This window comes from Caretta caretta, chromosome 11 (assembly GCF_965140235.1).
Source record: "Caretta caretta isolate rCarCar2 chromosome 11, rCarCar1.hap1, whole genome shotgun sequence".
Taxonomy (NCBI): Eukaryota; Metazoa; Chordata; order Testudines; family Cheloniidae; genus Caretta; species Caretta caretta.
Window position 1 is genome coordinate 37,893,684 of NC_134216.1, and position 25,798 is coordinate 37,919,481.

Sequence of the window (25,798 nt, forward strand, 5' to 3'; positions counted from 1 at the left end):
ATCTTTTACATCACAGTAGTGCCCTAAGGATGAGTGTTTTGTTAGTCTCTTTACTTTGAAATTACATCATAATAATTTTACTTAAAACTGCAGTACTGGTTGTTTATCTCCAGATGGCCCAGTCCTGTAATGGGTGTATAGTCTCAGCAAGAATTACAGGATTGGGCCTTTAGAGGCATAGTCTGCCAATGAAGAAGGGGAATAATTTTAATATGGTCCTTCAGTTCCTTTATGTTTTGTTTTTGAGCACAATCCACTTTGTTTTTTTTCTCTAATCTTGGCAAATCTCTTAATCTACCTGCTTCACATTAATGAAAAGGCTATTTTTAATGTATTTTATTAGTGTTTTGCTTTCCTAAAAATAAAAACTAGAACATGAGTCACACACTATTTTGTAAGAAAAACAACAAATAAAATGATTGGGAGTCTGTGATCTTGGAAGTAAAGATAGTTGATTATCAGGGTTTTCCTCTCTCTACCTTTCAGATCTTTAATTATTTCCCCATGTTCCATTCCCAGTGTATCAGGAAGTAGGGAGATAAAATATATTAGGATAAAACAAAAACATCCAAATATCCAGGTTTTTTTTTTTACCTACAGTGTAAATGCCAAATCCAAATCACAATATAATGTTACATTAATGGTGGTTCTATCTGCAGAATAAAAAAAATCCAAAGGTTTGGATACTTGCCTGACCTTTTTGACCTCCAAGACACAAGCTATATGACCCTCCCATTCCAGGCCCTTAAAAAAAAAATCCCATGCCTTCAGCAGGACCTATCATATAGCCCCAACCTGATTGCAGGTGATTTCATAAGGCTGTCCAGCATCCTGCTCTCCCTTTCCCCATACAGGTAGTAGGTTCCATCTTCACAAAGCAACTGACATACCTTCAACTTTTGTTGTGTGTTGAACCAGCTGGCTAGAAGATTCACTTCCCACAATAACTCTGGCTGGTCCAGTTGCCTGTTAAGAGGCTCTGGCTGTTCTTTTTCCTCTCTCCTTCATATTTAGGAAGTGGCTGAAAGCCCCACTGTCTACTTCTATTTCTTTAGATACCAGCAAGTAAGTGAGTCCACCCCAAATCCCTATTGCTGGTGTCTTCTGGGGTCATGAAGACCATGCTGATCACCTACAGCTGTGGGCTGCAGGAACTCATAGCTCTACTTCTGTCCCTTTAACACTTGAACTCCCCTGCAGCTAGGATGGCCCATAGTGCAATGCACTATGTGGTAATAAATCTTCCATCTTCAAAAATGGGGCGGGGGGCATAATACCTAATCTGTATGCGGGGGGGGGGGGGGTTCCTTTATGTTTCAGTAGTTGACAATTCTGTTTGTAAACACCACAACAGGACTCCTGGCCAGTAATTAATCAGATTTGTACTAGTGCTCCACCTTAATTTATCCCTTTAATTCTATTAGTTAATATAAATTGACTACCTATTACTCAAAATGTGTTAGAGGCTCTACAAATCAGGAGGAAGCATGATCCCAACCCCCAAAAGTTTACAATCTAAAACTATAAGCTTACTAACTAATTTAGAATTGGGTGTGGTAAGTTTACCTATGACATGACCTTGAGCCCTGAAAGAGGAAAGCATTCATAACTAGTCTCATAGCCTGCTAGCAAACAGTACCCCCATCATAAGACCATCTTTGTTATATATTATCAAGATTTGCTTAAGGGAGACCCTTTAATGAGTAATGAAAAAAATTAACTGAGAACATGCAGCAAGCTTGTGATGCTGAGATTGCAAAGTATTATGAAGAAAAACAGTGGCAATGTGGATTCAGCTGAAAATTGCAAGTGGAATGACATTGGTAAAGAGTGGTAAAGTACAATATTAAGATTGTAAATATGAAATGGTTGTCGAAAAATTAATGCAGTAGATTGAAATATTTGTTTAATTTCAGGCATCTTGCATTATCACTTTGATATGGAATAGTAATAGTATTATGTGTTTTGACACATTTCTGATGGATAAACTTGCATTAACTGTAACTATGCATCGTTGCTGTGGCCATTGTTGTTGGTCCCAGGATATTAGAGAGACAAGGTGGGTGAGATAATATCTTTTATTGGACCAACTTCCGTTGGTGAGAGAGAGAGAAGCTTGTCAAGCTACACAGAGCTCTTCCTCGGGTCTGGGAAAGGTACTTAGTGTCACAGCTAAATACAAGATCGAACAGATAGTTTAGCTCGGAAGCTTATCTCTCTCCAAATTAGTCCAATAAAAGATATTACTTCACTCACTTTATCTGTAACTACTTTGTTATATTTAGAACTGAAACTGAATTTATTAAAGTTTCTAAATGATTTTGAAGTAAATGATGTATTTAGACTTAGCCATTAGTTAGTTTCCTTTTAGGTTTGAAATGGGTAACTAATTACATGTGAGAAACTAACTGTGAAAAACTGAACTATTGTATGCTAATTTAGTTATCAGATTTCTTTACAGAGTATAAATTCCATAACCTGAATCTTAGCTGCACTGACTGCAATACTCCCGTATCTTCATTAAAATGACAGAAATTAGAGATTTGGTCATTTGTCCATCTTTCTCCTAATTCGGTCTTTTTCCTACACTATGGGTCAGACTGTCTCTTCAGGGTGAGATTTTCAAAACCCCACCACTCCCAGTAAATTCAATGGGAGCAAAGTTAGGCCACTGGTGAACTTTTGAAAATCTCACACTTAAGGCACAGGGTCATATTGGGAGTGGTGCAAGGTAACTCTTGGAGAAATTATTCCCAGAACTGAATGCAGAATTGTGGTTGTGATATCAATAAAGCCATCTAGAAATGGAATATCTCATTCCTTCCCTGTCAAGTGATGCCTCTAAAAGAAAACACTCAGATACCAGTTGCCAGTGCACTGTAAGAACCTGAACAGAATGTGTGTCCAGCCCAGAATTCAATTGACTTTTTGGTTGGTATTAATACACTCTTTACCTCATCAAGGTGGGTGGCCCAGCAAACGAAGAAGATCTACCTCCTCTGTGCCAAAGCAGGTGCTCTCATTTGGCTGGTTTAGAGGGTGGGGTAGCATCTGGAAGCTCAGGGGAAGACCTAATGAGGCAGAATCCCCGGTAAGAGTCAAAGTCAGACCGGAGAAGGTCTCTGGGGAAAGCTCCAGAGAGCAGGAAGCTCCAGAGGCCCTCCCTAGGAAGAGGAGGGAATTGGCTAGGAGATGGTATATTCGGTATCTAGGAGAAAGCTGAAGGCAGGAGAGCAGTAAGAAGGATGGCTGACTGGCATCTCCAAGTCAGAGAGCCACAGGTGGAGAGGGTTGAAGGCAGGAAGAGCAGCAGCAGAGTTGCCTGCTGGATCTAAGCCGGACAGCTAAAGCCAGGGGCTTAGAGGTTGGGATGTAGTGGAGGGCTTACCCACTGACATCTCCAGGTTGGACATCTGGACCCAGAGGAAGTGTCGGAGGGCCTCGGAGAGTGAGGGATGCACCCCCGGCAAGGATGCTTCCAGCACAGGGGCTATGGGAGTTCCTGCTGGGAAAAGCAAGGTTGTACTCCAGATGGAAGGAATGGGGTGGCTGTCCTGATACAAGGACAGGACGGGACTGCACTGGAGAGCTGGGACATGGTGAGGGAATCCAAAGCTGTAATTTGTACACCGTTTGGACTGTGCTGGGGGAATTCTGGATGATGGTGTTGGGACTTGTTTAGTTATGATTTGTGCATATGGGACTCTAACAAATTACCTCCACAAGGGCTGTTTGCCCTCTGAAAGACTGACTATTTCTGGGAAAGTGAGGAAGCTGTACCTGTCATACAGAGGAGTGCTCCAGGCAGGGCCACCTCTGACAATCCCCCTTCGAGATCATTATTAAAGATACTGGGCTAAATTCTTTGGTGGGATTAGCCCACAGAATTCAGTGGAGCTGTGCCAGAAGAAAACGTAACCCATTAAGAAACAGAGCTTAGCACTATTCCCTGGGACACCTCACTGCAGGTTTCTACTGATACTTTTGAGGCCCATCTTGTCTTCCTAGCACAACTCCTACTCACTTCGAGTTTGGGGTATGCATGTGCAAGTTATACAGCATCACTCCCTTGTCATTACTTAGATGTGTATCATTGGGCTTTGTTTAAGGTTTTCTAGTCAGTTTTCAATCCAAGTGACAATGCTCATATCCAAGCCAACTTGATTTTTTTTCCATAAGATCATGCTTTGCTAAAGTTCAGATATTACATTTACTGCGTTGCCGTTCTCCGCTAATTTTGTAATTTAGCATCAAAAAAGGGATTCTAAATTTCTTGCATGACTTTTCTACAAATCACTGTTGTTCACTGCTCCATGATAATCTAATGATAGATTTTTCTTAGTAATATATCATTATATTATTATTATTATTAGGGATTGAAGCTACAGTTATCGGTTATTACATTTCCAGGATTCACTTTTTTCCTTTTTTAAAAATGGGGCATCATGTTTGGATTTTCAGTCCTCAAGTAGATCTAAAGTTCTAGAAAAGCTATGGAGCAGATTACTGGCTCTCCTGCAAGGCCTTTTTGAGCCATTCCAGCACCTCAAAGGGGCCTTAAAGCTTAAGCTGTCTTAAATCCAACTGATTATTCCCAAGGAAAGCAGAAGAGTCCAGGTGGTGAAGACTCAAAATAGTTCAACACAACCCCTTTAAGACTCCCACCCCATATGCAGTGGAACATGTATATGATGTGAGCAGTAGTCTGGTGACTCCCGTTGCCAGAATGGCCAATTATGGCCATGGGTAGCTAGCCAATATTTAGAGCAGCATATAAGCTGCTCTTAGTTGCGTCTGGAACTGAACTTGTTCCTGGGTATCCCCTGGAACATGGGAATGCAAAAGTTGTGGAAATCCTCCTTTCCCCTCATTTTGATCCTGTGCTGAACAGTTTTTATGGGGACCCAAAAATCAGAGCTGTAGACACTAAGAACACTTTCAATTATTAGCCATTCAATTTCAGTTTTTAATAAATATTAGAGCTAGGCCTTACCAGAACACCAGATTCAAGATGCCCCTAACTTTGGAGAGACTTGGATTCTAGCTTCAGGTTCAGCCACTGGATCATGTTATACCTTCCTCTGCTAGATTGAAGAGCCCATTACTAAATATTTGTTCGTGTAGGAACTTATTGCCATATAATCAAGTCACCCCTTAACCTTCACTTTTGTTAAGCTAAATAGATTGTATGTATGGCACATTGTCTAATCATTTAAGTAGGAGAGACAGTGTCTCAGGACTTTTTGTTGTTTTGCTAAGTTCTGTAACTCTCTAGTGCTTATTATAATAAAGCCTCTATGGTTAACAAATTTATTTATTGAGACTGTGGCTCCTTAACTTTCTATCTTGCTGTTCATACAGGGGTTAAACTGACCACAGAATGACCAAAGTCTGGGTAAACATCTGAGGAAGAGTATGTAAGCAACTAAAGAGGTTTGGGAGGTCTCAGGATGGCAGGACTGTATAGTCCCACATCCCAAGGAATTACTTAGACAAGGAGTCTGAGCTTGAGAGTGAGCCTTGCAATCCCTGGAGCTAGGAACAGTGATCAGGCTCTGTGAAGAGACAGGTGGCTTAGAAGGATGTGGAATCCAGTGGTTGGGTTCACTCACAATAGGCTGGCATCCATCTGAGAGGGGGACTAGGCCAGGTTATGATACACACAGGTATACATTCCATGTAAAATGTTGTACAGTATGCTCTGTGATCTGTGTAAAATATCTGTAACAGAATGCAAGCCTTTTGAAAATTAAAGTGTTTTTTTTTTGCAGTGAAAATAGACCCATTATAGTTAAAAATTGCCTCTTACTTCTTTACTTGAGGGAGAAACATTTTTACATTTTCAAAACATACCAAAGTGTGCATCATTCAGTGGTGTTGGAACTAGGGGTGCTGGGGGTGCTGTCTTGAAGTAGTAATAACAAACACCAAATACATGGTTTCTATGGTTTCCATCATCAGCACCCCCACAATAAAAATAGTTTGAGCACCCCTGAATCATTGATGCAAAAATACCTATTTCATTAAAATTGTAGAAAAAATTAGGAATTGCAAAATTACATTAAATGAAACAGAATAAATATGTGAAACAAAAATTGAAATCCCCACAGCTCCAGCGGCCAGCTTTTATCTTTAAAAATGAGCTTCAAAAAGTTGGGGGTGGTCACAGAAATTGCTTGTTGCAGAATTGAAAGGCAGAACCGAAATAATGATGTCTTTGGTTATGGCAGCTGATATCAATAATGTTCAGAGAGTTATCAGTTTACTAGAAAGCTCTCAGCTGAGGGCTAGAGACCTGGCTGGAAAATAATTTGAGTAACTAATGTGAGCTACAGCAAAGATTAAAGTCAGCCATGAACACATCTTATTTTTGTCCTGAACTGCACATGCCTTTTTAAACGATTGCTCAAAACCAGCTTTTATTTCTTAATGTTTCTGAGTTCACTATAAAGCAGATATATTTTATCCAAGATTAACTTGTGCTGTAAATTTGTTCCATAGCTTTGATAAAATTCTGTCAATTATTTTGATATGGCTCAGGTATAAGAGTCATTTCCGCTATACATATGCCTTCTTTCATTGTTAACAATATTTTGTCAATTAAAAAAATAAAACAAATAAATAAAATTACTTTCAAAAAATGGTCCACATTTATTATATTAAGCATTCCCAGATCAGATTTTCTCAATTTACAAGCAGATTACACCTAAACTTTAATTCTGTCCCTATCTACCATCAACTTTTTTCCAATTTACTTTCAATAGTTTTAAGTATGCAAAAGCATTGGAATTTTCCACTTCCTTTGTATACAAAATTTCTGTGGTTGAATATGCAAATCAGATATTTGACCAGACAATGACCAGCTAGATGCTAAACTGACCACTTTCACATTTAAATATCCATTTATATGCACAGTCATGGCAAAAGTATGCCTAAGGAAGGCAAACAATGCACGCCTACAGCTTTTTAAAATCAAGCCCTTGTTTTGGACTGATTTTCCAAATTAAGTGTCCGACTAATTGCATTACTTTTCATATACTTTTGCTTTGGCAAACTGCTAAAAACCAATAGAATATCATCTTGGGCTGGAAAACAGTATCTTGGTTGCCAAACTCTTACAAAAAATGCCTGCTGTCTCTCTCACCTATGTGTATGATCTATATATACCTAGACTGCTCAGTTGTATAGCTTTAGACATAAACCTTGTATGCTGGGACAGCTCAGATGATAACTTTTCACTCCACTTCTGAAATGACAGTGTTTCTAACCAATAACCAGTTTAGAAACAATTTAGGTTATCAACTAGTTTTCATACTGTGATACTTACCACAGATCGATCTATTGTACTTAGGTAACGCACACACTGGAGAGTGAGGGACAAAGTAAAGGATCTCTTCACTCTGCATTTCCAAGTTCTTCAAATTTTGCTTTTTATTTTTTATGAAGATGTTTTAAAATATTTCCTTTAAATAACATGCATATTCACAAAGATTTTTCTCTTGTGAATTTCCCTAGGTTTTATATATTATATAAAAAAGATAAAGTTGTCAAAGAAAAGTACTGTTTTTAAAATTTGCCCCTAAGTGACTAATACATCAATCTCAAGGCAAGATTAAAACTCAGGAGTTTAGCTCCCAAACATTAAGCCATTAAACACCATTCTCTCTAGAGGAGTGTTCATGAAACTAAAAGACCACTGGGTAGAGTTAGAGATACTGTTGAAGAGGCAATCAGCAAGCGTCTCCTTACATCAGTCGGCATGCCTCACTGTGGACTCGCAGTATCAATGCTATTTCCTTGTTCATTTTAAAATTGTATCAGCTACAACTAGACCTGGTATGTTTGGGATCTGGCTGGAAACTATGTGATTTGAAAGCAACAAAAGTGACGAATTTACTGATGAATGGTAAAAATAATCATTTTACCAGTGTTTACAATGCTTCGTGCTGAGCTCCAGACCAAAACTTGAGAGAGAGCTCTAAATATGAATTAAATATGGTCTTCCGTCAAAAGGGACGACGGAATTGAACTAGCATAACTGAACATATAACTATCACTAATTTCTACTTCTCTTTGAGATATAAAGCATTATCATTAGATTACATATAAAAAACTTCGCACTACACTGCCATGCATAGGATGGATGATATTCTGGGAATGAATCAGGGTTGTACACTAAGGGAGACTGTCGTCTGTAGGACACTTGTTTCATTTGTTTTAGAATTTGAAAGGTGTTAGAGAAAAGAGCTGAACGAATGAATGATTTTTTGGTTTGGTGGCCAAACCAAAAAGAAATTGCTTCGTTTCTAACCAAAACTAATTTTAGTTTTTCTCACTAAAATGAAATAAAATAAAATTCAGTTTTGGTCAAATGAAACATTTTCTTTGATTCAAAACAAAAATTTCAGTTTTTCATTTTGTTTTGATAAGTTTTAGATCCTTTTGGATAAAATACAGTCAGATTTATAAATGAAACATTTCAAAACAAAAAGTCAAACCAGCTCATTTAGAAAATGTGAAAAATGAACCATTTCAATTTATTTCAAAAATTCCCTCATTTTGTATTTGACCAAAACTATTTGCCAAATTTGACCTGAATACATAAGTAGTTTTTTGGTCTCCCTGAAATCGCATTTTTGGGCAAATTTGCTGTTCAACCAAAAAAGTCACCCAACTGTATTAGTGAATGAGGCAGGAAGAGAAAGGATAGCCTTATGGTTAAAGAAAATTTATGCCACTCTTAAAACCTGGATTCTATTTTTGCCACTGTGTCATATTGGGGAAGTCACTTAAACCAGACTTTTGACTATTAACTTTGTTTCCCTCATTTTCTGGGAATTTCTGACTTGTGGAAGTCCTGAACACTCTCAGCTCTAGGTGTAGGTGAATGTCAATGGGAACTGTGCTCTGAACAAATAAAATGTTAAATTCTCTGGAAAAAAAATCAGGCCATAGTAATCTCAGATTAGGCAATACCTTAAACTCTCTGTGGCTCAGTACCCCCTCTGTAAAATGGGAATAATATAAAAACTGTTTGGGAGCTTTTCAACTAATATTATTTGAAAGTGACAATTCTCCTCCCCTCCCCTCCAGATACACCCTTGGGAAACAGGAGATCCAGGCTGAAGTCTGAATCATACACAATAGGGTCCTGAATCTGGGTCTGTTGTAAGATTTTAAAAAAATTGGCAAAATAACATTGTCTTCTAACCACATTTTCAGAAGTGGCTGAACTATTTAAAAAAAGGGCATTCTGAGGCAGATACTGAGCATGGAAAATTTCATTCTCAATGGTTAACGTTTGGTAAAGTTATAGCAATTAAAATAGGGTCTTATCATAGAAAGTGTCAGGCAACCTTAAATATAAGTGCCTACCTATGGCATGAGGCCTTATAACAACATTTTAAATTGATTAGATGTCTGGTCCAATGACAACAACAATATAGAAATGCTCTCTTAGATTATTTAATACTGGAAGGTAAGATCCTTTGTAAGAATAAAATATACACTTGTTTTATGCTCAATACAGTTCAAAATGAAAAATCCCTTTGAAAGGAACGAATTGCTCAAAGCATTTATGTGAAATTCCTATGCCAGATAAGAATTAGAGATGTGACAAAAATCTGATCTAGATAGGCTACGCACATGGAACTCCAGCCTCTTTAGAATCACTTGGTTTGTGATCCCCGAATCAGTGCCATTTAACTAGTATTTAAATACATGTACTGAAACTACATTTATTACAATCCCAGATCCTTATCTATTATCCTGACAGGTGATTACTTGGAAGTGGCATCCAAACAATTCTGGTGCAAAATTCCTAAAAATCCATACGAGAAAGAAAAATTGTTGCTAAGAAATTAAAATCATTTTGATAAGACCCACATAAATAGCATACGAGTTTTCCTTCGTAGTAATAGTTAACTAAGCAACATTCCCAAAGATGTACTGTGGTAACCAGTGATGCTCAGTGAACTGGATGGACAGTTCTGCAGTAATTTCCACATGGGTGGACCCTTGCCCCAGTACAGAGCTCCATGGACCTCACTACAAAATCAAGGCCAAGTAAAAACAAACCAAAGGCCCAATCCTGCAGTCCTTTATCATCAGTGGAAGAATCTGAGTATAAACTGCTGGACCGGGCCTATAAAGAGTCATTATAATGACAGGAGAGGGAGTGAAAATTGCAGTTTGCCAAACAGAAAGGAACACAGCTGGTACGGAAGGATATTATATTTTCAAACTTCTAAGACTATATTCCAAACAATCATAATGCAAAGTAATAAAATAATTGACAGTGTCCTTTTAATACACCTGTCAGTTTCAGAATACAAGCTGCTAAATCCAGGGTGATTTCAAAAACAAATATAAGAAGGTAAATCTACTAAAAAGTGTATTATGCAATATACTAAAAAATATAAAATATACCCTTATAGGAAATCTACTTTCTGATCAGACTGCAAAATTTTAATTAGACCAAGATTACCACTGTGCTATCAGACAGTGTTCAAAACATATTTTTATTAGTGTCAGGTGAGAAGATAAGATGGAGGGGTAGATCAAAAAGTTCATCATGAGTGTGATTGCAACCAAAAGCTAGCTTCTACATATGCAACATTAGTGACACGATCTTAGCAAGGAATCACAGCATTGCTGAATAATGTGAAAACCTTGACTTCACTTATGTGCAGACGTATATTTTATTTTTCACTGCAAACGCATTTCGTATTTAAATTAATCCCCTAGCAAATGGAATTACATTCACATACATAGGGAGTGAATAGAAGATGAGCCTGTGCTGCCCTTTTACCTACAGTATTTCCCTATTCAGGGCTGCTGATCCAGCCATTTTTGTTTTAATTTAGCCCTTGACTGACTGTTTTGTTCCTTTACAACCCAAAAGCCAGTGAACACAATAGTCCAATTACAAATCTTGCAAAGCTTCATTGAATCACCAGTTTGAAGTGATCACAGTTATAGGATACATCAACAGTAATAAAGCTTTAAGACAAAATTTCTTAGAAGCATTTCAGCTAAAATGTTTGTAGTGCAGTTAATAGCTAGACCCTCAAGGACTATTTTCAGATGAAATATAAACAAACAGTTATCCGTTCCCCTAAGGCTCTCTGTACGTTATTACCTAAGAAGACATTGATTTCCCCCCTTGCCAGTTTTTTTTCCTGTCCCCCACGCACACACTTTCTTTACAAAATGTTTATTTTTTTCTTGATATTTCTAGGAATGGCCAAATTTGTACTAAAAAATGAAATAAAACCAGTCCAGAAGCTCAGCTGCATGCCTGCACGTTGATAAAGTTTGGATCAATTCAGAATCAGTGTCGCTCTTATTTCTGCTACTCAAAAGGTTGCTTCATTGCTCCTTCCCCTCTGTGATCCCTTAACTTGATGGATGACTCTTCTAGCTCCTTGGGGAAGGGGGGAGAAGTGTTGTGAATTCTTGTGATTTTATCATGTGTGTCATCACAGGCGATGACTTTCAGCTTTCCCTGGGGGTGCTCCAATGCCCCACCCTCACTCCACTTCTTCCCGCCCCTGCCCCGCCCCTGCCCCGCCCCCTCCCCCACGTATACCCTGCTGCACCTCCTTCCCCCCCCCCACGCTCCTCCCCTCCCCCCCAGCACCTCCTGCCCCTGCCAAACAGCTGATTGGTGGCGGGTGGGAGGCACTGTGGGGGGGAGAAGGGGAGGCGCTGATCAGCTGGTGGCAGGTGTGTGCCGAGCACCCGTTATTTTTTTTTTGGTGGGTGCTCCAGCCCCAGAGCACCCACGCAGTTGGCGCCTATGAGTCTCATATTTGGAGTTTTCTTAAAGCTCCAGGTGCTTGAAGCACGAGAATCTCAGCTGTCATGTGACTCAAGTGCACTTTACAACTTCAGAAGCCAGAAGACAAATGAAAAAGAACCCGCTTAAAACAAAACAACAAAAAACCCTCCGGATTTTTAAGCCAGTTTCATGGTTTCAGGGCCGCTGAAACTAATGATTTTTGAATGCTTGACATGGCTAAGACTGAGACTGCCAAGCATTTCCTTAAGCTCTGAAGATACTGTTGCTTTATGGGCATTATTCCTATTGGACCCTGTATTTCTGTTGGATGCAGTAGGCTACATGAGGCCTCCCAAATCTTCCTACAGATTTCCTACAGCTCCTGTGAGGCAATGGGTTTTCTGTAGCTGATGTAGTCAGAATTGCCACTAGTGGCATTCCCACGAACCTGCAGTTCCACTGGGGAGTGACAGGGCTGCCTGAAAACATTGTTTTAATGGAGAAGTTCCCTCATGATCTCCAGGTGCTCTGGAGGTAAGCATGCAGCCAGCCACACGCTTAGATGAGGCTCAAGTGATCTCCTGCTGGGGTAGGGCTATTTCTTCTTTAAACTGGGCTCTATTATAAGAGTGACACAAAGTTCTCAGTAACATCTCCAATCAGGAAACCCTTGAGCATGCAAAAACCGAACTGGAAACTTGCCTTGGGCCTTGCTTAGAAGTCATGAGACTTGGTTCTTTCTATTTGCCTTTGGGTTTTTCCACCTTTAGGTCACTCTGGTCACAATTTCAAGCTTCACTCCACAGCGATTAGGGTTGAAACATACTTCTTTTTTTAATGGGAAGCGGAGACTATCATCTAGTCACAGAATTTTCATATGTGGGGCTTTAACAAACACACCAAATATTGCAAGACACAATGAAATCATGAGAGTTGGCAGGACTGATAGGGAGTGGCACATGGGGCCCAAAGACCTGCTGGCAGTGGGAGAATGGACTCGTGGTTGCTGGTTTGTCGCTGCTATTGTGTAGGAGGAATCAGATATTTTCACATTAGCTTTTCTTGCTCCCTGTTGAAATTAATATAAAGACAATAATTGTGTTTGTGATAGATGGCACCCAACAGCCAAACTGGTCACTTAACATTGGAGGCTGAGGACTATTCAAAGTAAGATGACAAGCCGAAAGTGAGCATGCATCCATCTTGAAAGATGCATGCATACTGAACCCTCTCTTTTGGCCTTCAAACAACCTCCCAACCTCTCCAAGCTCCTCATCAGAAGTAAGCTTCCCACAGACCAGGACACACCAATTCAAAGTGGCACCACAGAACAACACATGCAAAACCTCTGCAGGCATCTCTCTGCTACAATGATCAACACTCCCCACGACACACCTTTCAATATCTATGGGTCCTAAACATGCCTATCACAACATTTGGTGCACCTTATCCAGTGCACTAAATGCCCCAGTAACAACTATGTGGGCAGGGGTGAAAGTAACTAAATGGACTTACCAGTAAAGGCGGCCAGGGTCCTGGGCAAGGTGGGAGGGGGGGCGGTTCTGAGCCCCAGGAAGGGGCAGGGCTGGTAGCAATGGTGGCCGGGAGCCCGGGGGCTTTAAAGGGGAAATTTAAAGAGCCCAGGGCTCCAGCTGCTGATGCGGCAGTGGTGGCCGGGAGCCCTGGGCCCTTTAAATTGCCACCATAGCCCCAGGGTAGCAGCAGCAGCCGGGAGCCCTGGGACTTCAGCAGCGATTTAAAGGGCCAGGGCCTCCAGACACTGCCGGGAGCCCCAGGCCCTTTTAAATCGCCAGGCCCCAGGGCAGCTGCCCCTTTTGCCTCCCCCCCCCACACACACACCCACACACCAGTGGCCCTGCCAGTACACTCAGCTATGTAGTACCGGACCATATCGGCTTACTTTCACTTCTGTATGTGGGTGAAACCAGACAATCACTATATACTTGAATGAACTCACATGGAAAAATGATAAAAGACAAAAACACCTTATCACCTGTGGGTGAACATTTTCCACAAAGCGATGACTCTATTTCTGACATATCAGTCCTCATTCTCAAAGGAAACCTGCACAACACTTTCAAAAGACAAGCCTGGAAGCTTAACTTTGTAAAACACTAAAAATCATAGCACTGAATAGAGACATTGGATTTATGACTTATTATATCAATCTATAAGCCACTAATTACTCTACCAGCTGCATTCCCACCCCCACCCTGTGTCTTTCCCCCCCATGACTTGAGAGATGTGAATGCGCCACTTCACCTTGAATGATCCCTTGAAGTATGTGTAATCTATTTATGCTAAACAATCTCTTCCACTTTGTATAGAGCAGTGACATGAAGAACATTTCCCAGACCTGAAGAAGAGCTCTGTGTAAACTCGAAAGCTTGTCTCTCTCACCAACAGAAGTTGGTCCAATAAGATATCTCACCCACCTTGTCACTCTCATAAGCCTAAATTGAGGCAGGAACTGACAAAGGCCCTGTACAACCTCCCTCCCTGTTCGACAGATGGTCAATTTAATCCCCCCTCTTTATTTTAAATGTATGGATCTGAAAGTAGAAAGTGCTTTTAAAATGTAACCCATTCCCAGTATGATGGAAGACTCAAATGTGTGCACACACAACAGCAAACGGAGCTGCTAAAATGTTACTGTGCAAATACAAAGATGGAGTGTGGTTCTTACATTGTTTCCCAATAATGTTACTAGTGTTACTCAGAAGTATAGCTCCATTATTTAAAATCCTTACCAAGAGATGTCTTTCCATATGACACATTTTCTTTGCTTGGCAAGCCATCTGATCTTTGTTTTAGGATGCCAGCTTCAATTTATTACATAGTACTAGATAGCTGGCAACTGCTATTGTTCTATCTATCCACCTACGCATAAACACACATACCTCTGTGTCCATTGTATATGCCTGTTATATAAACACACGCACACAAATTCAGGAAGACACTTAAGCCATGCTTAACGTCAAAGAGCTTTAAGCATATATTGTCAATGAATCACATACTTAAATGCTTTTCTAAATAGGAATGGACATTCTTATATGCTTTGCTAATTGAGGCCTAAATGTATATATACACACCTCCAGTTACAGCACTTACGTATAGTAATTTCATACACTGATGCAGGAGATATTCAGTGAGCTGACTAGCTAGAACAGTGCAATCTAAGAGTTATCAATGGTCTCATAAGAGGCAGCTCACTGTTTCCGTCCATTTTGCACATCACTTTTCATTTTAGAGACAGATTCTAATCTCAGCTCCACAGCACCATATACAGGTAGATGTGCTACTTGAAATATGCTGTACTGCAGACAATTTATTTTATGTGCCAGAGCAAATATACATGGCTGTGGACAATTTATTTTATGTACCAGAGCAGCTTGAGTATCTGCCCATAGCGTCTGAGTCTTCCCAACAGCAGAGAGGCAGAGAGAGACTTCAAAGAGTGGCAGCATATTATGCCACATCAAGCAACTGCAAAGCACAACCAATTGCTAGAGCAGGGAAAGAGGAGTGAGGGAAGTCTGGGGAGGTGGAGGGGTGAGTACAATCAGATGATGAAAGCAAGGAGGTGGGGGTTTATGGTAAATATATTTTAAAGTGAAATGGTCCCTTCCACCAACATTTTGAAATGGATTTAACACGGATGAAAGGTGCCAGATGATTAACTTTTATTTATAAAGTGGCACAGATGTGTATGGTGTTTTACCAATAAAAAACAATTCAATTTATGCAGCTAACACAATAAGTAATGATATGAAATTCGAAAGGGGAGGGGGGAGTATTATTAGATGACAAAAACAAACAGACGAAAAAATAAGAATTCTTAGGACAGCATTATTTTGTACACCTTTTAGTTGATTTTAAAAAATCCAAGAAGTTCACTTTTTTTTAAATATTGTATATTTTGTTTAAGTAGCCTCCCTTGGTCAGTGGAAATGGGGAACACTTGATCTGTGATTAGTGATGGATTTCAGGAAAGACTTGAATTTGGAGCAAGAAATCACTAGGTAAACAGGGGAAGAGAAGTTGAGCCAAAAACAGGGGCATCATAAGAAGGTATTTCCAGAGGGAAAGTCATCCAGATTTACTAACATTCTCTGCAGTCCAGCCACAGCATGGGCAGCAGGGGTGGTCCATCCATATAGGCGAACTAGGGTGCCAAGTTAAATGGGGTGCCAAATTCAAGGGGGAAAAAAATCAATTAAAAAAAATGAAAAATGAAAAAATACAAATAAAATAACGAAGATATCATTATTTCAATTCCTGTGCGTGTATGGAGGGATTGTGAATTATAATTAATTTCTCTACATTTCTGATAATTTATTAATATGTCAAATCTTTTATTTACTGCAAAATAAATAAGATTTTAGCAAAAAAAATTTTCAATTTGCGACATGATGACCCAGTCCGCAATTTTGATAAGCAATAACTCAGCCACAATGAAACACATCCGCCAGTGGCAAGAGCTGCAATGCTAGTGACACCTAACTCGAATATACATCAAGGTCGCATAGCCAGAAATTCATGTAGAGCGGAGAGTCAGCATTGACTCATGAAAATTCAGAAGACATTGATGCTACAGATTTGTGAAGTGAGCTTTAGGCTTTTTCAAGATGTCTTAAGAAACATTCCACTCCTGAAGAAGTACTGAAGTTTGTTTGTGAAAATAAATTCTCAGACAGTTTTCCAAACATTCTTATAGCTCTACTCATTCTTTTAACTTTGCCAGTTTCCGTAGCTAGTGGGGAACATAGCTTCTCAAAGTTAAAATTGATAAAAACATATCTGCGTTCAATAATGGTGCAAGAGAGACTTGTTGGACTTGCCACAATGTCAATAGAGCAAGAAATAGCTGGAAAACTGGATCTAAAAGAACTAGTGACTGAATTTTCAAAACTTAAAAGAGAGAAAAGTAATGTTTTAAGAGCACAGAGTGTTTTTTATTCAGAGTGTTTTGTAAATACAGGTTAAAGTTCATTGAAGAGTTTTCTTGTTTCTTTCTATATTGGATGTGGTGGTAATGGCAGTTAAAGCAGGATACTGTAATGGATGATTTTGGATTTGTAATAATAATTATAATTAACATTTTTAATGCATTTTTATTTGAAATCGGACTGAAATATCATCTAGCTGTCATGTACAAATCTATTCTGAAAATTTCATGTCTCTGTTTTATCTGATCTCAGAAACATTGGTTGGACAGACGGGCAAACCAAATAATTAAGCCTCTGTTAAAAAAAAAAAAGCTTAAAAAACATTAGAAGGAAAAAAGGGGCAAAATGTTTCCCAGTTTACCAAAAACCTCAGCCTAGATCTGCCCTTGGGGTTTGGGGTGGGGGGCGCCAATTGCATGGCTCGCACTAGTTGCTGGTAGCTAGTCTAGGGCTGCCCCTGATGGGCAGTGGCAAAAAATGAGAGGTTTTAGAAGCTTGGAAGCAGGGACTGGTTAATTTTTGTTTTTTAAATATGTTGTATGGGCAGTTGAGCCCTTAGATGGGGGAAACGTGCTTTAGAACAAGGTTTTTCAACCTGCGGGTTGGGACCCAAAATTGGGTCACCAGAATGTTTCAAAGAGTTGCATGGCAATGCCTGTGTCTCCTGTCCCATGGGGCTGGCTGGCCTCACCTCCCTGCTCCAGGTACTGCAACCTCTGGGGTCCCACCCCCACTCAGGTCTAGCACAGCCATCATGATGGGAGTCTGGGTAAGCCAAATTTGAGTGAGTGGCACAGAAACCCCAAGAACCAGGTCACAACTGAACTCACGCAAATTTGGTTCAGTCAGAGGGCAGGACCAAACCTGAGTGGCACTGCAACCCCGGAGGTTGCAATGACGGAGCAGAAAGTCAAGCCTAGCCAGTCCCATTGCACAGGAGCTGCAGGAGCTGCCACTGTGGAGTGAGTGCTGGGCAGAACCCAACCCCCTCCAGGGGGCTGGATCCAACCAAAACCACCCCAAGGCCTCCACACCTCGCCACCTCAGACTATTTACTGGGTCACAACAGGCTATAAATATTTACAAATGAGTCCTGAGCCCAAAAAGGTTGAGAACCCCTGCTCTAGAAGACTTGCAGAATGATCGGTTGAGTTTGGCATGTTATCACATCATGTTTTGTTTATTTAATTCGATTTTGCATTTTTGGGAGGTATAATTTTGAGGTTCTCTACAGTTGGAGTTAGTAGTGGATGACAGGGTTCAGAAGTTACATCTGGACCAATGCTGCTAGGCTGACAATTGTGTTTCCGAAAGTCTGCCCGCCCGCCCGGGCACAATATTTTACATTAACTATGATTACCTTCTACCAGAAAATGTCATTTGCTCTGCCATGATGTATAAACTTCTTTATGAAAAGGAAATATGTTCAGTGGAGATAGGGTAATGGAATTGACCTAATTAGTCTTCTGTAAAGTTAATTGTAGCACCATTACTTGTTTACTTTGGTTTTCTGGACAATGAGCATGTGGTTTGAAATAGGGCAAAGGATAAATGTATTGTATTGTAAGTATAAATTCCATGTATAATGTATAACTCATTGTAGTGATACTAAAAAGCTAATGAACTGAGAAGATTCATTACAGATAAAAATGCTGTGTTCCCTCCTCTTAATATGGTATGAATGGACTATGTACTATGTAAACAACTACCAAATTCCATGTCTAATACACTGTCAGGCGGGAAAAGCATCAGTGATACTTTTCTTTGGTTTGCAGCTGATTTTTTTCTTTTTAAAATGAGGTGTATTGAATGTCATAGTTTCAGGACAACTGCAGCTATATTCCCCTTCTATGGTCCATCAACGACACCCACTTTGGGCTTCCGGTTCCTGAGCCATCACTTCTGATGGAAGGAGACCTGTACCGCACTCCCTCCTGACCAGGGATTTTTAAGTCTGTACAGCTCCCTCCATTACACTGTGATATTTTTAGCAAGCCAATCTGCCTAAAGGGAAGCACCTGAGCCTTTGGAGAGAAAGCAAAGCAATGACCAGTATTGCCTGAAGGTATAATATACCACTCAATTCTGTCTAAGCAAGCACATTCATTCTTAAGGTAAAAGCATTATGGAGAAAACATATTAAAACAATTCATGCTATAAAGCTCATGGGAAGTCACCCACAACTTCAAGCTAAGGCTCTGGTACATTTTAGTCCTTGAAAACCCACAGCTGGATTTCCCCCATCATTACAAGTTCATCCATTTCAGACCCAGAAGCAGAGCAAAGGCCCGAGTCAGTTTAAGCTTGGGCCATTAACTAAAAGTCCTTTCTCTGGCTGTTCGTCTCTGAAGAACACAGATTGAATCAGAATTTGTGATTTTCCCTAGCAGGTGGAACCTCTCTGGATGTGTTCTAACCTAAGTGATTTGCCTTACCCATCCCTGTGACAGTCTACCCCTACGTTCACCCCTTTTATAGGACTATTACATATCTTGTACAAAGTATGCCTTGTGAGGTATCATTGAAAACTCGATTTACTGATCATTATTGTCCTGATAAAATACATTTGGTAACATTGTATGTAAAATAATAAGATTTTACTGTATGTTACTAAAATATATTCCAAATCTGGAGAGCAGTCACAAACTGGTTCTTCAAAGACAAAAGGCTAGCCGGTGTCCCAGCCAGGTGGCAACACGATCAAATGGACCATCACCTGGTTTAGTGGCCATTCTTTGGCAGGAAGAAGAATGTGGGTGAAAATCTACATCTTGACAAAGGAACAGCTGTGGGTTCCCATCCACACAGATGTTCTGTCCCCTGAACCTCAGCTGGAGATGGTTCCCAAAGAGGAGAAAAAACACATATGAAGAAAGAGCGAACACCCCAAATCATCTCTCCCTTCATCTCTACTCATGACATCAACAACACCTGACGAAAAAAGGAAATATTATTGGGGTGGGGAGGGATCCTGACTGAGAGGAATTCAGCTATAATATGCCGTGAGAGACCCCATTGCTTTGAATTCACTTAGCATGTTAAGATAGGCATTAGTTGTGTTTGACTTTTATGCCTCATTACCTGTAATCACTTAAAATCTTTCTGTAATTAATAAATTTGTTTTATTGTTTTATCTAAACCAGTGTGCTTCGGCTGAAGTGTTTGGGAAAATCCATTTCGGATAACAAGATCGGTGTGTATCATTTTCTGTTAATTAAATGACAGACTTTCTATGAGCTCATATTGTCCAGGAGGGTGCTGGACAGTACAAGACACACATTTCTGGGGGAAAGTCTGGGACTGGGAATTTGCTGGTATTACTCTGCAGTGTAATTCAGGAGTGGCTGGCTAGGCACTGATACTGTATAACTGGGAGTAATTTACATGCTGGAGGCTGTGTATGAGTAGACCAGGAGTGGTAGCTCTCATAGCAAAGCAATGTAAAAGGCATCCAAGGGTGGAGAATTGATGGGATACAGCTGTTCATCAGTCCAGATTGTACCTTGGGTAATGTCACAATCCCCTACTCTTTTCACTTCCTGGAAGAGCTGTGGTAACCCTCCCGCTGTGAAAGTCATACGATCTCTGGCCCACGATACATAAACCATTCATACACTTAATACAATATAGTCTCCCAAACAGGAGCAGCAGAAGCTGCCTCAAAGTGTGTGTGTTGGGGGGGGAGACTCGCCTGTCCCTGAACTGTGGCCCATCCCCCCCTCCCCCGCCCTCCAGCCCCCTCCCCCCACTCATTCCTCTCCCTGCCATAGCTCACCCTCACAGCTGTGTGGTGGGACCATGGCTCCCTGGCCCTCCCTGTTCCAGCACCTCTGCTCCCAAAGATATTGCAGGAACTTGCCTTATCTGTCACATTGAGATAAACAATGAACTTTGATTCTTCAAAAACTCCCCACTCATTTTAATTAGCTCTCTAGATTTCCTTTAATGAAGATTTAAGTACTCTCTTTTTAATCATAACAGTGTGGCTTGTTCTTGTTCTCAACAGAATTGTAATGATTTATGAATTAAAATTCAGTAGCAGGGCGAACATTGTTGTTTGTATCTTTTAATTAGTTTGGACTTTCAAAAAGTCTTTGGTACAATGTCATATGGCAGCAAAATAGCTCTTGGACTGGACATGAGTGAAGTAAGAACTAGTTTTAAAACAGCATGTCAAGAGTACTTCAAATAAGGGCTATTTTATGTGATGGAGATGAACTGAAAGTAGTAACTTAAAGAATTAGTAGTGCTCTACCTGTCTTTTCATTAAAAACAATAAGCTACAGCAATGGATTCTTGTTTTGGTTGAACATAGAGCAAGCAGTGAACAAAATTACATACATAATACAAAACTCATGAAATAATAACAACACAAGTGCAAAATGACTAACTGAAGCAGACGCTTTATGAGGTGAACTTGTCTCTAAATTCAGTATGTACAGGCAGTAGAAAGAAAATGGGAATACATTAAAAAAAGAAGAAATTGTAGACTAGACATGCAAAAAAGTTTTAATGAGACAGTAAAATATTATGATAAGCCTTTCTTTAAAATATACTCAGCCTTGGTCACTGCAGTATAAAAAAAAAGATTAAAAAGTTACTGAGACGTGGAACAGCATAATTGGAATTCAAACAGTGATAAAGCTAGAACAATGTGTAGAGCCCACTGAAAATGTCACCACAGTAGGCCCAGTCCTGAAACCCTTAGTCTGGGCCCAATCTTACAAACCCCATGTGAATAACTCTTAGTCATAAACCTAGTCCCTTTGACTTCAGTAAGTCTATTCATGTGAGTATGGCCTGCAAGATCAGGCTGCCTCTCCTTATTGGGGGTAAACTTCCACTAAAATCAGTGGGAATTTTATCTGAGTAAATGTAACATTCTTGCCAAACTCATGTCAAGTCCCCCACTAATAGTAGTTTATAAGGAGGAGCACAACAGCCTACCGCTGCTGCCAGTTAAAGGGGCTACCTTTTTAGCTCAAGTGGCAGCACTGTTTTGATAGTCAGGAGCCCTACTGACAACACAGTAGGGATCTTCATGAGGACTGCTGGACTGGAAGGGGAGTCCACTCTCAAGTCTACTACCCTCTCTCTGACAATATTTTAAAAGAAAAATGTGTTTGGTGGTTCTCTCTGGTTTGAAGTGGTTTGTAATAGTGAGAGTCATTCCTCAAAAGATTCAGGGTATGGAATTTGATAAGAATTTATAAGTTCAGGTGCACACAAAGCTCATCTGAGCTACACAAACAGCTTGCACTTACAAAATGGGGCTGCAATTTGAAATCCTCTAGGAATAATATTTCTCCTGAGTGACACAAATTTCACTTCCAGTCCCAGCAGAAACACCATGAGAACAAATTTTCATGCAGAAAGCACTCCTGTGAATATTTCAGAACTGCAAAGCAGGTTTGGTTCTAAAAATGAATGTAAGTTTCAGACAAAGTGGGGTGGCTTTTGGTTCTTACTCACTTGGCTTGCCAGTCCCTAACTTTAAATAGCATAAATATGATAGTTCTTTCCGACTCCTTCAGTTTGCCTGGAAATATTTTTTACAAATTCTATTGAAGTGTCCTGGTTTGTTGCAGTATATGGCACAACTGATCGTAGCTCTTTGTAGAGCCAGTGCATAAGGCTCCTAGAACAAATGCCATGAGCACAAAAAAAAAGTTACATGTTAGGCCCAGCTCTCTGTAATGGTAAGTCTTGAGCTTTCTGAATACTTGGACCCTTATATACAAGCATGTGGGAATGAAAAAAAAATGGCAAAGGCTGAGGGAGAGCAGGAGCAAAAAGTGGTGGGAGGATGGGATGAAGAGAAGAGCAAACAAACCAAAGCATGAAAAATAATAGCAAGGGAGTAGCTGAAAAGAGAGAACGCTGGGGCCAGGGGGAGAGAGCTGAGAGGGAATTGATGGCCAACATCAGTTAGAAAGAAGCACAAGTGGGAGTGGGGAGGGGGAAGGGAATGAATAAGAGGTAGAGAAGGGGAAGAGCAGGAAAGAGTAGTAAGGAAAGCAAGAGGGAGATAAATTGTGAGGATAATTAGAAGACAAAAGGTGCCAGATCAAGGAGGTGGAAGGGAAAGTAAGATCTGGTTTTTAGAGTCTCATTTTTCTTCTAAGAATAAACCTGCCTCAGCAGCATTTGTGGTAAAGCAGTATATAATTCACTGGGAAGTATGGCAGGCTTTTACAGGTAAAATCATCTCCTTTAGGGAGCGTAGGATGGCTGTAGGCAAAAAAAAAAAAAAAAAAAAAAAAAAGCATGAGAGACTTCTTTACTGTTAATATCTTAAAAAGTCATTATTTGCCCAGATTAATTTTACTTTTCTTTCTCGACCACCAAGTAAGCCATTTTCTTCAGGTTTTTTTCCTGACAGGAATTGCATGAAAATGGGGTCCTACTCTGGATCAGGCAATGTTTACTAAAGTGTATACACAAGGTATTTTTACAGGTGTCTTTTAGCACCTAGAATTTTGAACTCCTGCCACTGAATTTCTCTCCTTTGAAAAGACTGCAGTATGTAATAAGACCTTCAGAACACTGCAGAAGGAGAAAGCGGTGAAGTTTGGGGAAATGATTTTGAATACTTCAGTTCGTTTTTTTAGCAGGTTTGAGCATTAATGACGACTGACTTCCCTAATGATGATCAGGTAGCATGAGGAGTATATGAGACAGACTTTGGCCTGTGTCTAGTAAATGCACTTTCTGCTAAAAAATAGAGGCAGGTACAAAATATCCAATTCTGAATGTAGAACAGCCATTCTACATTAGTTTCTTCTATCCCAGTGACATCCTGAACACAGGTTCTGTAAGGAGACCCCATCTTGCATTACTGAGTGTTCTGCAGAATGGCTGCCAAGTTACTCCTGCCTAATAACAGCAGTATAGCAAAAGAGGGGAATGCAAAACTAAGTGCCTCATCAGAAAATGGCTTACTTGGTGGTCGAGAAAGTAAAATTAATCTGGGCAAATAATGACTTTTTAAAATATTGACAGTAAAGAAGTCTCTCATGTTTTTTTTGTTTTGTTTTGTTTTGTTTTTTGCCTACAGCCATCCTATGCTCCCTATAGGAGATGAGATCCAAGCTTATCTGTAAAAGCCTGCCATACTTCCCAGTGAATTGTATACTGCCTTACCACAAATGCTGCTGAGGAAGGTTTATTCTTAGAAGAAAAATGAGACTCTAAAAACCAGATCTTATTTTCCCTTCCACCTCCTTGATCTGGCACCTTTTGTCTTCTAATTATCCTCACAATTTATCTCCCTCTTGCTTTCCTTACTACTCTTTCCTGCTCTTCCCCTTCTCTACCTCTTATTCATTCCCTTCCCCCTCCCCACTCCCACTTGTGCTTCTTTCTAACTGATGTTGGCCATTGATTCCCTCTCAGCTCTCTCCCCCTGGCCCCAGCGTTCTCTCCTTTCAACTACTCCCTTGCTATTATTTTTCATGCTCTGGTTTGTTTGCTCTTCTCTTCATCCCATCCTCCCACCACTTTTTGTTCCAGCTTTCCCTCAGCCTTTGCCAACTGATCTAAACTGCTTTTAGACATGGCTTTAAAATGTTAAATCCTGCCTCAGGCCTGTACACTTCCTTTCTTCCTAGGGAAAAGGATATAATTTCAATAAGAAGAATCAGTGCCAGCAGGAGAAGCAGCTATCCAGGGCCTTTTTTATTTCAATTTATTTAAGATTTTTAAATAGCATTTAAAAATAACTTAGAGCAGTAGGGGGGCATCTTTCAAGAGACCAAGAATGATGGCATCAAGAGCCCCAGTTAAACAGTGTTTTGTGTCTCGTTATCTAGAGTTTGCCCATGAATTTTCAAGGCAGAATCCCAGTGTAACCACTAATTCCAACAGTGAAGTTAAGGAGAAACAAATTCAGAACTATCTAGTTGGAAACATTTTCACACACAAAGATGTTAATGAAAGGAAAAGTAAACATGTTCTTTAAGGAGCATGCAGTGGCATTGTGATAGAAAGGAGTACAGATGAGGGAACATATACCCTTACCCAAGTACAGTATCTCATATTCCAATGTTACCTTAATGTGACAGTCTTTTAGTTTGTTGCCTCTCTGCCTCTCTACCACAAGATGGTGGTAAGAATTCAGCACATCCACAATGCACCTGTGACGAGTCTCTCTTGGCTAGTAGTACCATAAATACAGATGTGAAAACTGGGTTGGGTTTTCCCCGGAGTATATCCAATTACTCTGTCAAAATTTTCTGGTTTTTTATAATATTGTATATCCGTAAGGTGGAAATTGGTACAGAATTAACCCCTTTAAAAGGGTTGTCATAATCCCAAAGAAACAGAGACCTCTATCAGCATGAGCCTAGTGTTTCTCATTTCACGTAAGGAATGGAAGGGGTTGCTTTTACTTTAAAATAAAAAAAGGAAAAAAGAAAAATATTTTATTACTCAGAGAACATTTAGGAAAACAAATGACAAAAATAAACTCTATAATCAACTTTGCTGAAAATAATGGCCCGTAGCCCAGACCTTTGGGAAATCAATTTGGGATCTTTATGCATCCCGTTCCAGTGCCAAGAAGAACAACTTCTGTGCCTTGAGCCAAAAGAATCAGTGCCTTCTCCCAGGTATGGCCAAATACTCTGATATATGCATTCCCTATTTTGCCATGGTAACCTGTGCCATCTAAGAGACGGACAACAGGCTATAGTGATTCTGATCACACCACATTGGCCCAGATGTCCTCCATGAGGTCTGAAAACCAAGATGTCTGTGACTGCTCCATGAACATTATGATCTACTCCAGATCTTCTATCACAGGGCCATCTGTTCTATCACAACCCAGCATCTCTGAACCTAACTGCCTGGTTATTGAGGTGTCACATTTAATAATAATAATAAAAATTATAATAAAAACATGAGGATACTCCAGTCACTCATTCTGAATCCCACTGAAGTCCAGAAAGCTTCTCACCAATTTTCAGTATATAATATGCAGAAGATTTGATTTATGGTACACATCAAGAGGGTACAACAGGATTAAACGCTGTTAAATTGCTCCTAA

General features: G+C 40.0%; 1 protein-coding gene across 9 annotated transcripts in view; it reads left to right on the forward strand.

Moving 5' to 3' along the window:
• B3GALT1 (beta-1,3-galactosyltransferase 1) overlaps nucleotides 1-25,798 on the forward strand; it is a 378,681-nt gene that overhangs the window by 198,389 nt on the left and 154,494 nt on the right. Inside the window, exon 3 of one of the 9 annotated variants that reach the window (XR_012664369.1) lies at nucleotides 19,495-19,844. The exons of the other annotated variants lie outside the window; for them this stretch is intronic. The gene's annotated coding sequence lies outside the window, so the exon portion shown is untranslated. Of the gene's footprint in view, nucleotides 1-19,494; nucleotides 19,845-25,798 lie in introns of those variants that run through there. 9 annotated transcript variants of the gene reach the window in all.